Source organism: Podarcis tiliguerta, assembly GCF_965153285.1.
Source record: "Podarcis tiliguerta genome assembly, chromosome: 3".
In the NCBI taxonomy this organism is placed as follows: Eukaryota; Metazoa; Chordata; class Lepidosauria; order Squamata; family Lacertidae; genus Podarcis; species Podarcis tiliguerta.
This window is the reverse complement of record NC_139536.1, coordinates 35,511,287-35,524,922: the sequence shown is the minus strand read 5'-3', so window position 1 is coordinate 35,524,922 and position 13,636 is coordinate 35,511,287. Positions and strand designations below refer to the sequence as shown.

Sequence of the window (13,636 nt, the reverse complement as noted above, 5' to 3'; positions counted from 1 at the left end):
GATGGCTATTTGGAAATATAGATTAGCTTAAGTTACAAATTGGTGCTATCAGGGGGCTGATCCTAATCCAAGGAACAGAAAGCATGGAGGAAGCAGAAGCCTGGCTGTGCATGATGAGTTCAAGACAAGGGGCCAATCCATTCATTCTTACTTAAGCCTTATCAGATGTTTGGAGCAGTTCTGGGGTGTTCTAGCAGCACAGGGTGTGGTGTGTGCTAAAGAGGCCCTCTTTTGCCAAAACTAGCAGACCCAACAGGAACATTGGTTGCATGTGGCGGAGGCACTTTACATGTGCCCTCTGGAAGAAGTGGCTTTTGTTGCAGTCTGAAACACCCATGCTTACTGCGTTGCCCCAGCCTCACTCCCTGTACAAAGACAGCAGTCCCCCAGGGAAGGGGCGTGGCTCAGTGACAGAGCATCAGCTCTGCATGCAGAAGGTCCCAGGTTCAATCCCTGGTTCTTCCAGTTGGTCTGGAAACGGCTCCTGGAGAACAGCTGCCAGTCAGTGTGGAAAATACTAAGCTAGATGGTCCAAGGCACTGACTGTACAAGGCAGCTTTCTGTATTGCTATATTGCATTTGGAAAAAGCTTTTCGCATGAAAGCACGAAAGACGAAGATTCCCAAGGAGCTGCAATCCAAGCTTTTACCTAGTGAAACTTTAGCCCTTTTAAGCCATAAATATCTTGTAGAGGCTTCCTGACGTCACAGGCTCTGGCAGAGGGAGGCTGGTCTGAAAGTGAAAACGGCAGCAGTTCCACTCGGAGGACAGCATAGGCAGTGAAAGGAAAGCAAGGCGAGCAGTGCTCAGTGTGTGGACTTACAGGACTGCAGGAAAAGGAGGAATGACACAGAGACAAGGGGGTTGCATCTTGAGAGTGGCTGGTGCAGCAGCTCTTCTGGTCCCTGGCTGGGAGGAAAAAGAGAGAGGGTAAGCTCTGTTTTCTTTTCTGAAGCAATCAAAGAGCAGTCAGAGGATTTAGGTTTGGAACATAGGTTCTTAGTTTCTCTGAAATGCTACACACACACAAGCCGACAGCAAGTGGGTGCATGTTTGGGAGATTTGTGTGTGTGTAAAACTAAAGCACAGATGCAAGGATTGTATGCTTATCTTGAGTCCTCATCCAGTCTTGGGTGCAAGAGGGGGAAAAGATTATGACAGTGTTGCTTGTTCTTTCTCTACAGCATGTGAACCATTACAAAATCCCTAAAGATTTGATTTGGCAAGTGCAGCCACATTCCTGAGTGCACAACTAGTAGTCCAATTGGATCCAAATTCTACAGATTTCTGAGCTATGTGTGGTTTATTTTTAAATCCCTTCATCTGACACCTCCTCCAAGTGAAACTGTGGTGGCATAGCAGTGCTGTTAGAAAGTTTCTTGTTGTCCTATCATGTGTATTAGGCTCAAAAGGGAGAGGGCTGTGCTAAAGGGCTCGTTGGAGAAAAGGGTCCACAACCCTCACTGTCATTCTCAACCTTTGTCGTGTTGCTGGTTCTCTGGAAGGACTGAGAATTACACAAGAGGAAGAGACTCAGAACTGCTTTTGGGTCTTAAGAGTTCAATGCTTAGCAGGACTTTCGGAAGGGAGGCAAGCCAATAAGAATAGTCAGGATGTTTGTTTGCATTGTTGTTTGGTTGTTTTTTTTTAAAAAAGTGTGTACATCACTTACAATAATGTAGAAGGGGGCTAAGGATTTTCAACTCAGAAGGGCAAGATCAGGCCAATGAAGTAACATTATTTTCTGCTTCTGCAAATAAAAAAAGTATTTAACATCAAGGGCAGCCTTCATCAACCTGATCCCCCCCCAGCCCAGATGTTTTGAACTATGGCTCTCATCATCCTTGACTGCTGGCTATGCTGGCTGGGGCTGAAGAGCGTTGGGAGTCCCCAAAACATCTGGAGGGCACCAGGTCGGTGGAAACTCATCTCGGGCTTCTCCGATGAATTACTTCAGTTCAACCTTGTTTCCATCTTGGTCACGAGCCAGAACTGGAATGCGATAATAACAGAACCTGTCTCCTTGCAGATGGCTACAATGGGCAAGAAGCAGGTCATCCAAAATTAGTTGTCTCGCAACAAGCAAAGCAGCAGAACACAGTTTAATTAAGAGGAATGCAATAGCAGCACATGATTAAAAGGACTTTCAGTGTCAGAAATAATAAAATGACATTAAAGATCGTTAAGAATGGAAGCAGGATCCTGCTGTTTGTCACGTCTCCCTCGCGCAGCAGGGGCCACTTAGTTCCGTCATAACCCTTTAAATTGGATTAATCTTGTCATTCATGTTACAAATCAGATTAAAAGGAAAACAATAGTGGAGGCACTGTTGTTAATTCCTTGGGAAAGGAAAAAAACAAAACAATTTGGCCATTAATTTTTCGCCGTAGCATGACTGAGAAACAAGAAGAAGACGTGCACATTTCACATGGGAGGCTATGAATAACTCTTCTGAAGAGCAGGTCTGAAGTAGCTCTGTTTTATTATCTCCTTTCTTTTGGTTTACAGGCAGGGCTTCTGATCTCCTGCTCTCTCCGCCCTCCCCTCCCTCCTTCCCTTTTTCTCTCTGCATCTGAAAGCAATGCTTTTCTCTTTTCTTTTTTGGCATGCTTCATGATCTTGGATTGCCTTAGCTGGCTAGGTTTTTATTTATTTATTTGAAAAGCCTGTGTAAAATCTAAGGCCGTTTGGACACTACATCTACTCCAGAAAAGCCAACACAACTTAATGAGTGGGCATAAAGGATAACTGAGCTGGAACAGGGGTGAAGAGCAGGGGTGAGCTGCTGGTCATAGTGCTTCATGCACTAGCAACCCCAAAAGAGGTATTTTCAGGGCTGTGTTTCTGCTTTTATAATTCTACAAGGCTGCAGATATTGTGTGTGTGTATATAAGCTGTTGACAAGGGAGAAAAGAATTGGATGGAAGCGGAGTGATGTTATATTGAAATAACTGATTACAGAACTTAATCAAGTAGGCGAATGTAAGTTATTTATAGCTCTTGGAATCTCCTTCTGTATTGATGTGTGTAGTGTAATGTCCTCGCTGGCTGATGAAGCTGGCTAATGCTTTAATGGACAGATGTTCAACAGCTAATCTAAGACGACTTGCAATGCAAGCTTACATTGCTGAAGGAAAATAAGTTGCTGAAAAGGAATGTGTGTGTGTGCGCGCACGCATGTGTGATTACCCTTGTCCACTTTGGTCCAAAAGTTTTGCCTGGCACTGCTATAATTGCATCTGGATTTGCAAAAGAGTAACACAGCAGTTATTATTCAGGGCTTCTTTCTCAGTGGGGTTTATTTCCAGTAAGTAGGCAGCAGCTTTTCCTAGAAGCACTGCTTCATAATAGACTAATTGAACAGGGCTGGCTAGTACCTCAAAGAGAAACATATTGTTAGGTACCAACCATATTTTCCATAATAAGAGGCTGAAATGCTAGATGATGTTTATTTACTGCATTTCTTGCCCCACTTTTCGGTGCCCTCAAGGTGTCTGGCATCATTACAGGAGCTCGGCAGGAGAATTTCTACCGAGCCATGGTGTGGGAGGAAGCAGCCTGGCACCATATTGGTCTTAGATCCCATTCACACCATGCTTTTAAAGCAGTATCCACCACTTTAAACAGTCATGGTTTCCCCCCAAGAATCCCGGGAACTGTTGTTTGTTAAGGATGATGAGAGTTTTTAGGAAGAAGAAGAAGGAGTTTGGATTTGATATCCCACTTTATCACTACCCTAAGGAGTCTCAAAGCGGCTAACAATCTCCTTTCCCTTCCTCCCCCACAACAAACACTCTGTGAGGTGAGTGGGGCTGAGAGACTTCAAAGAAGTGTGACTAGCCCAAGGTCACCCAGCAGCTGCATGTGGAGGAGCAGGGAATCGAACCCAGTTCACCAGATTACGAGTCCACTGCTCTTAACCACTACACCACACTGGCTCCATTCCCCGTTCAGAGCTACTATTCCCAGAGTTCCTTGGGAAATGAGATTGACTCTCTGGGAAGCTCCTTATGAATTTTTAAAATCAATAAAGCAATTCCATATGATGTGCAAAGGGAGCATGATTTGAGTGAGCATGCATTTGAAGGCTCAATCCTGAAACCTCTGGCCTGAGCCTTGGGAATAAGCCAGGATCCAGAGGTGGAGCTGGCTTCAAATTAATGCATGAAGGATGACAGGTGCAAGGATAATATTTTTTCAGTTGAATTTCAGCACTCTCATAACTTCACCAGATCTGTTGGCTACTGCTATTTGCCAAATTTCTAAAATGAGCCCATTGAAAGGAGAAAGGAGCTGACAGCAAATACAATGCACAGAGACATTGTTTTGGCTCTTGCTAACTTCACTGACTTCACTTTGTTCATTATAAAATGAAAAATGGGCCACAGTTGGCAAAGTGGCTGTGCTGGCTGGAGTAGAAAGGTGTGCTGCTCCTGCTAGAAGCTTTCAGTACACAGTACATACATACACAGTCACTCCAACCCTGGTTTTGTAGGTTGGGGTGTGTGTTGCTTTTTAAAGGTGCTAGGCATTGTAGCTCCTTGCAGAGTAAACTACAGTTCCCAGGGTTCTTTGGAGGAAGTCATCTGCTTTAAATGTATGGGGTGTGCACAGGCACAGTGGGGAACTGCAAGCTGGCTGGTAACACACCTATGGCAATGTGACAGCTGTAATCATGATGCAAGTCCCATTGTTACTGTGCCCCCATGTTTTAGTTGTTTATGTGTGGGGTGGTAGTGCTAACTGTGTTCAATGCATGGTAGAAGTTTCTTTTATCAGGAATCTTTCAATTTGGGGCTTTAAACCTACCCCTTTACCCCACCCCATTGTTATGGGGTGGTAGGAATGAGCATGAGTAATTTGGATATGTTCCTGGTGAAAAAAGAGAGATTTGTGAGTCTGATATTTACCTGCCCAGAATGGGTATGTGCTTTGGTTATAATCTCATGATCCCCTCCTGGATCAAAACTCTGCCAACAAGTAGCCAACCAGTGCTTATTTTCCTTCCGACATTGATCTTAAAGTGGAGAGAGAAAAGTTGGGTTGTATTATTTGCTGACAGTGTGGCATTGGTTGGTTTGGAGGGACAGTCTGTCCTTAAAGATGTGGTGTCAGTCTTGGAGTTTTAAAATAGCACCCTTGTATCTCACTTGTGAGCCAGTGTGGTAAAGTGTTGGGCTAGAACATGGGAGGCCAGAGTTCAAATCCCCACTCAAGCAAGTTCACTGGGTGACCTTGGGTCAGATACTGTATCTCACGGGGTTCTTGTAAAGATAAAGGTAAAGGTAAAGGTAAAGGTAAAGGCACTGTGTTCTAAACCACTGAGCCTCTTGGGCTTCCCAAGCAGAAGGTCAGCAGCTTGAATCCCTGCAACGGGGTGAGCTCCCATTGCTCTCTCCCAGCTCCTGCCAACCTAGCAGTTTGAAAGCACACCAGTGCAAGTAAATAAATAGGTACTGCTGCAGCAGGAAGGTAAATGGCATTTCCATGCACCCTGGTTTCCATCACGGTGCTCCATTGTACCAGAAGCAGTTTAGTCATGCTGGCCACATGACCCAGAAAGCTGTCTGTGGGCAAACACTGGCTCCCTTGGCCTGAAAGCGAAATGAGTGCTGCACATCATAGTCACCTTTGACTGTACTTAACTGTCTAGGGGTCCTTTACTCTTACCTTTTCACCTGTAAGGATAAAATGGGAAGGGGAAGAACCATGTCCACCACCTTGAGCAGCTTGAAAGAAAAGTAGAGTGTAGATAATAAGAAGTAAATAATAAAGCCAGTTAAATCACTGAATACATTTGTATGGCTTATGCTTACTGGTGTCACAACCACAGGACCTTTTGACTTAATCATCTCTAAATCATGAGTAAATATACCCGCTTGGAATTAGGGGTCAAATATCCACCCCCCCATCTCAGCTGATCAATACCAGAGGACAATAATTGCATTTGTAGTAGATTTCTCTTTACTCTACTTTTTATTGTTTAAGACAGTGAGATACCACTAGATTTGCACAGTCACACATAGACATCTTCCAGATGTGTCATGACTCTGCTGCTCTGCTGACCAGGATTGCTGGATATCTTCCAGAGGCTCCCAGGGAGTTCCAGAAGAATATAAAGTCATTTCAGGGCATTTTGGATTGTTGAGAAATCGGAGGTTGCCATTTCCTGACACAAGGAACGAGAGGTTGAGTTGGAACTGTGGTTCCCAAACCTTACATAAATGCGAGTTCCCCAACCCTGGGTCAAAAGTATTAGGACATGACCCATCTGGACTAGAACAAAATGTCCCCAATCCCAGTAAATAAAAAACCATGAAGCCTCTCTATCAAATGAAATAAGAAGAGCCTGCTAGATCAGGACAACAACCTATCTAGTTGAGCATCCTGCTCACACTGTGGCCAACCAGATGCAATAGGGAAACCCACTAACAGGACCTGCACCCAAGAGCTCGCTCTCCTCTTGTGGTTTCCATCAACTGGTATTCAGCTTGAGAGGGGAGGTTACTCTTGGATTTGAAATGGGCACCAGAAGCCCAGGCGGCTTCAGTGGTTTGGAATGCCTTTCCCAGCTGCAGCTAGTTAGCTGGCTGTTTCTGCTCCTTTGACTGAGATAGCTTGGCCATTCTCATTCATACCTTGGTAACCTCAGGTGTGGACTATTGCAATGCAATCTATGTAGGGTAAACCCTGAAGACTGTCCAGAAGCTGCATCCAGCGCAGACTGTGGCAGATTGCTGTGACAGATTGCTGAAATAATATGACTCCTGGACAGGCTGCCTATATGCAACTGGGCCCAATTTTAAGGTTTCAACATTAGAATATCAAGCCTTAAACAGCTCGGGACACAGATACCTGAACAAGCCATTCTGTTGGTGGTCCTGCCTATGATGAAGATACAGTTGGGATAAGGCCCTTTGGGGGGCTTAATAAGGTGAACCATACTGGGCATCGGAATGCTGTGGGATTAGGATTTTGCTTGCTGTTTATATTGTGTTAATTTTAGATTTTGTTGTTGTTGACTAAAGTAGTATTTTATGGAAAGCTGTGTTTGATTGATTTGTATTGTAATCTTCCCTGTGATCTGTTCTACAAAAGGCAGGGTAGAAACAAAAATAGATAAAGTATGTGAGGTTATCTTCTTTTCATCCTCACAACAACTTTGTTTGGTATGTTTGGGTGAGGGAGTATGACTGGCCTAATGTCACACAGAGACATTTATGGCTGTGCAGACCTTTGAAATCAGGTCTTCCAGGTCCACAGTGTATACCCAATTAATTATGGCACACTACTTACCTCCATTGTGACACAACTGACTGATGCTGGGTTACATCTGGTTTTCTGTTTCTTTAACTTTGGAATGCTAAAATGAACTGCATGCTTCAAAGATTATTGTGCCATGTTCTTAAGAACATAGGAAAAGTCTTGCTGGGTCAGACCAAAGGCCTATTTAGTCCAGAATCTGTTTTCCACAGTGGCTAGCCAAATATCTCTGGGAAGCCCAAAAGCAAGATATGAGGGCAGTAGCCCTCGCCTGTTTTTGTTCTCCAGCTACTGGTACTCACTGACATAGTGCCTCTGAACCCAGAAATAAGGTACAGCCATCATAAGCCGTAGCCAGCGATAACTTTGTTTTCCATTTGTTTGTCTAATTTCCTTATAAAGGACTCTAAATTAGTAGCCATCACCAAGTCTTGTGGCAGCAAATTCCCCAAAAAACCTTGTGACAGGAAATTTCATAAATTTACTATGCATGTACTTTTAATTTCCTTGCAGTCCACCAGCTGAGTTGTCACTCTGTCATCTCCAGTTTTGAAAAATGGCACAAGAAACAGGGGCTCATAAAAACCTAACCACCTATAGGGTTCCTCTCCCAACATATCTGGAACTTACTGTAGGTTTACAGAAGCAGAATTTCCTCTGTCCCAGAATTTAAGGTCGGTTTTTTAACAGTGTCCTGCAGCTTACGTAGTTTTCCAAGTTGGGAAAACACATAATGGCTGCTGTACCAGTGTGGTATCATGACTGTACTGTAAGCCGGCACTGCATGGCATTATGAACTGGCCAAGATATCTTGACGATGCCTCAGTGTGAGTCAGCATACATCAATAAGTGGCTTCCTTGCCAGATGTAGCATAGTGGTACTAGCAGACAATGAAGAATGAAGCAGAGAAAGGGTGAGACAGGCAGTGATTCACTTACAAAACTTCTTAATAGATCATCCAGGTGCCCCTCAGCCAGCCATTTAAGTGTTCACGCACTAATACCCAGCACAAAAGCTCTTACAACGCGAGTTCTACCAACAGGCAGCTTAGAAGGCTGCACATGCCCATTGGCCAGACCCTGGATGGAAGGCAAATTGCATTCTTAAAGTTACTCATATCTGCAGCCTTTGGGTATAAGGCAAATATGTAAGGTATGTTTGTGTGATACTTCTTTGGTATTTACTATGATGAGTTGTCATTAAAATGTGTATGTGTATGTGTAAGATCAGTGTTGTGTGATCTCCACAATCAGGACATAGCTCACTTCCTATGGCAAGCATAAGGTTGTTTCTCTATATTTTGTTTTATGCCACATTCTCCATGATAGCCATTTTGTAGTATGCCCCATGACAGCCATATTGTGACTGGCACCCTTAGCCTTCTCCCCAAATTTGAAATGTGCCCTCTGGTCCCCAAAGGTAATGCCTGACATAGAGGAGTGTGTCGCCACCAGTGCTTTTTTTCAGGGGGTTTTCAAGGGTACACAGTACTGGCACCTCTTTTTGTTGTTGTTAAAATGTGTGGCACTTACTGTAACAACTTCATGGTGAGCACTGGCACCTATTTTTCTAGAAAAAAAGCACTGGTCACCACAAATCGATAGGTCCCTGTAATTCTTCTGGATTGACTTGTTCTGATAAATTTACTTCCATATCATGAAATGGAGTTATAACCATGTCAAATATTAAAAGTGGTACATCCATGGTGATATAATAAGAGTGACTATTTATAAATACAGGCAAAAAATACATGACTATATGACTTTCTAACCCCATTGTGGCACTTATTAAGACTACTTTCCATTCACTCATTCCCTACAGAATCATAACATGCCTCCTGCTACACCACCTCAGAAGCTGATAAAGAAACAATTGGCACACACACCCTCGCATTGTGAAGTCTAGTGCTCATAAATCACAGCAAACTGTTGAAAACTAACTTTTTGCCCCATGTTTATAAATGCCATATCTCCTTACTTGAGCATGCATACAAACAAAATATTCACTGTGCAAAACTGGCATGGGAAAAGTAGTGGAGGACTTTGGGCTCTCACATATCAGTGGCACCCTGTGTGACACTAAAATTGGTACCCTCTGCCTCCCGTGCTCTGTTCTACATCGTTATTGTGATGTCCTCTGTGACGCCAGCACCCAGTGTGGCTAAACCAGTTGCACTACCCTAAAGCTGCCTCTCACCACAGAGTAGTTTTGCCACAATGAAAAGTCACACAAGAATAAGGCCTTAATGCTGGAGGTCCGTATTGACCCCTTCAACTTAATAATTAAAGAAACAAGGCACTCAGTGAACTTCCAATTCTGTGTTGGAGAGTGGGGGTTTCATAAAAGCACTTAGAGGCTCAGTAGTCCCCCCCCCAAAAAAAAACCCCTCAAAAGCTTTTTAGGGATAAAAAGAAGGACCTAAAGGGACTTTCCCCCAGATGACAAGAATGATCAAAGAGAGGGCATGACAGGGTTGCAAAGGAGGAGGGAAGTGGGTGTAAACACCGAATCAATATCTGGGGGTCTGTCACATAGTAGCATCAAAGAAGGAATCTTTGCTTACTTCCTTACTTTCCAAATTTGGAAACCTTAAAGCAATAACCCTGCCTCTAAGCCAACATTTCTGTTCATAGACTTTGAAGCTGACATTTGTTTTTGTTCAAGTTCTTTTTTCTTTTTTCTTCACTGTGTCCCAAGATGACTCAAAGGCAGACGACATATTCCTTAGTCACTGAAGCCTTTCCAAGACCATTTGAATCAGGTGTTGGTCACATTTTGAGCCCCACTGTTTCCTATATTATTTAACGGCCTTTTGTGGATTTTCTTTTCTTTCAAAAGTAAACTCTTTCCCCTCAGTTATCATGCCTGTATCTCCTATTCCAACACCCCCCCCCCCTTTTCATTTTGCTTGGAAAGAAGGGAAAAAATGCTTTTAGTCGTGTGATGACTGCTTTTATAGCCCTCACGCTCCTGACAGGGTAAAATTTACACAAAACCTAATGAGGGAAGCTATTAGCCTCTTTGAGGCCCATCGTCAGATACAATTTCTTTTTTAAGACTTGGGCTGAGGGCACATCCCCAACACATGTAATCAATTAAACAGATACACACACTTGCTGTTCCCTTCACAGGCAATCTGCAGAAACAGAAGTGGGGCAGCAACCAAAGGTCTAAATGAAGTATAAACAAAGAGGCAAGACTTAAATATTTAAGTTACAGAGCAGCAGGCAGAGGCCTGAGGCCCAAATTCATACCGCCTAAGAAAAACCGACGGTAATGCTCCAACGGTTGCCCTCAGGGGCAAGGTTCCCAGGAGGCATAAGCTTCTCACCAAAGGACTCGCCAGGCTTGCTGGTGCAGTGCAATCCAAACAAGCCAAGCTCAAGCACAGGGAATCAGTCTAGGGCTAAATACCATCCAGACGCAATATGAGGAAACAGTCCGAGGTCGGCATCATAGGGAGTTCAGCAAACTACAGCACAGCCAGGATGAGAAACCAAACAAGAAGGCAGAAACTTGTGATGTTGCCAGCAACCAGGAGGCTCATGAGGGAGATTTTATATAGGCCGGCCTCCTGGACCACACACTGACCATAGATCTTGGTTGTAAAGGGGATTCAGGAATTGTTTACTTGCAAGTAGGCTCTTTGCTCCCAAACAGGCTTTGGCACAACAACCCTGGATCTGTACACACAGGCTATGCAGCCACTCTGAAGGTCTCCTTCACTGGAGGTTTTGAAGTCCAAAGAGGTTTTTAAGCAGAAGTTGGATAGACACCTGTCACGGCTGCTGTAGCTTAGATACCTGCATTTCAGGGGCTTGGAGTAGATGACCCTTGCAATCCCTCCCAACTCTATGATTCTATCATTCTATGTGAGGTGGGGAGTTCTGCCTGCTTGTTTGGTTGAAAGTTGCTTTGGGTTGCCCTGGGCAAGATAAAGCGACTAACAAATTTAATTAATAATAATGACACCCAACTGCGATGATAGGGTTTGCTGGCAGTTCACTTTGGGCAGAGAAAGTAGACGGGGCAGCCCTGCTATGAGGCAAAATGAGGCATCTGCCTTAGGTGGCAAACCCTGGGAGATAAGGAGTGGCAGCAGGGATTGATCTGTGTGTGCTACATGGTCCTGCCTTGCATAACGTAGGCCACCCTACTAACCTGAGATGTAGTAAAGGGTGTTGTCCCACCACGGGTGTTGGGGGTAGAATTAAGCTCCATTCCAAGCTGCGGTCCAGGAATCAGCGTGTTTTTACATGAGTAGAATGTGTCCTTTTATTTAAAATGCATCTCTGGGTTATTTGTGGGGCCTGCCTGGTGTTTTTACATGAGTAGAATGTGTGCTTTTATTTAAAATGCATCTCTAGGTTATTTGTGGGGCATAGGAATTCGTTCACCCCCCCAAAAAAAAATATAGTCTGGCCCACTACATGGTCTGAGGGATAGTGGACCGGCCCACAGCTGAAAAAGGTTGCTGACCCCTGGGTTAAGGACATAAGAATAGCCCAAGGATTCATTTAGTCTGGTGTTCTTTCTGCACCGTGGTCAGCCCGAGGCCTATGGAAAGCTCAGAAGGCTTGAGTGCAGTAACACAGCCCACTGAAACCAATGAGCTATACAAGGACACAAAGTCAATATGTTGTCCCTTTAAACGCCTAAAGAAGTATAAAGCTTTTGGACATCCAGGAAAAGGCTTGGAAGGTGTTTCAGTTTTTTGTTTGTTTTGTCCACCCTGAACTTCTTCTGTAGAAATGAAAGCAATAAGAAAATGTTATTACCTGACCCTCCCAAAGGCATTTGGTTCCAGTTCAGGCTGAATTTTGCACTGTGCCTCTCATCTGTTTTTAGTTTATTCAAGCACCTTCCTCCATCTCAAAAAAGTTGTCCGTAACCGTTTGTGTCAACTTCTCTGTAGCCAAACACAGAGTGTGCAGGCCCTATCCTTTAAAATCCTTGGAATTTACATAACCCTCAATTGTAGCAATGTGAAATGTGGCTTTGGTTACAATAACAAGGGTTTAGGGAATGCGGAGAGAGATTTTTTAACTGCAAAAGCACAAAAGCAAAACAAAACAAAACCCCGCATACTGTTTTCATTTTCAATAGCCACGTGAGGACCGTCCTCTGGTCTTCAGCTATAAATAAACCACTGCTGTCATAGGAAGATGGAAAACAATTCACATTACTCTTTATCCCATTTTTCTTAAATGTTACTTTCGCCCCCCGCTTTCCTTCTTAAAATAAAAGTGAGAGCTCATAAAGCAAATGGTGCCCATGCAGAAAAGGGTAAGGAAATAATTGTGACATTGGTTATTCCTTCTCCCGACAAATGCTGTTAAGTGCAGCGTTTGCCGTGGTGTACAAACAATGCACTTCTAGAGTTTGTATTAGAACAAGGAAGGAAAGCAACTTCTAAAGTTTGGCTAATAAAACAAATGTTTGCAGTACTTTGCTATAATTCTCTGCCCCTCCCCAGTTTACAGTTGATCCAGACTAGCATTAGAGCCACTTTCTCCAACCTAGTGCCTCCCAGAGGTTTTAGAGTGCAATTGCCTTTAGCCCCAGCCACCTAGGCCAATGATGATGGGAATTTGAGTCCTAAACACCTGGAGGGCACCAGGTTGAGGAAGGCTGCACTGGAGCATCTAATCCAGGAGCAGGCAGGTGTCAGGCTTGCAGTATCTACTTTCTGTTTAACTAAAACCCCTGATCCACTGGCCACAGGCTGATGTAAAAGATATCCATTTAGGATTAAAGAATTCTAAGCCCATGGACTGCAAGAAGATCAAACCTATCCATTCTTAAGGAAATCAGCCCTGAGTGCTCACTGGAAGGACAGATCCTGAAGCTGAGGCTCCAATACTTTGGCCACCTCATGAGAAGAGAAGACTCCCTGGAAAAGACCCTGATGTTGGGAAAGATGGAGGGCACAAGGAGAAGGGGACGACAGAGGACAAGATGGTTGGACAGTGTTCTCGAAGCTACTAACATGAGTTTGACCAAACTGCGGGAGGCAGTGGAAGACAGGAGTGCCTGGCGTGCTCTGGTCCATGGGGTCATGAAGAGTCGGACATGACTAAACAACAACAACAACAACAAGCCCATCAATAACACTACTGAATGGAGTTTGTTGTCCTTACACAGAAAAATCCACTCCTGGTTATCCCAAAACTTTCTTCACTTCAGCAGTATAATTTAGGGAGGACAGAGCTCATTGTGCTGTTTCTGCTGTTGAAAAATTGGGAGTCATAAATCCTTGCCCATCAATGGCAAAACACTCCGGCCTCTGTCATAAGGGTTTATGCATACCTTTTTAAAGACCCATTACAAAGTTTCAATATGGCCTCCTTCCCTCATAGACACCGCAGTCAC

At 44.0% G+C, this 13,636-nt stretch overlaps 1 protein-coding gene across 7 annotated transcripts in view; it reads left to right on the top strand.

The window, feature by feature from the left end:
• Window positions 1–464: 464 nt before the first annotated feature.
• DAAM2 (dishevelled associated activator of morphogenesis 2) overlaps window positions 465–13,636 on the top strand; it is a 206,209-nt gene continuing 193,037 nt past the window's right edge. For 2 of the 7 annotated variants that reach the window (XM_083434416.1, XM_083434413.1), the window contains exon 1: window positions 465–930. The gene's annotated coding sequence lies outside the window, so the exon portion shown is untranslated. Of the gene's footprint in view, window positions 940–2,338; window positions 2,463–2,669; window positions 2,825–13,636 lie in introns of those variants that run through there. The other 5 variants (XM_083434415.1, XM_083434409.1, XM_083434412.1 and 2 more) reach the window with 4 other exon arrangements.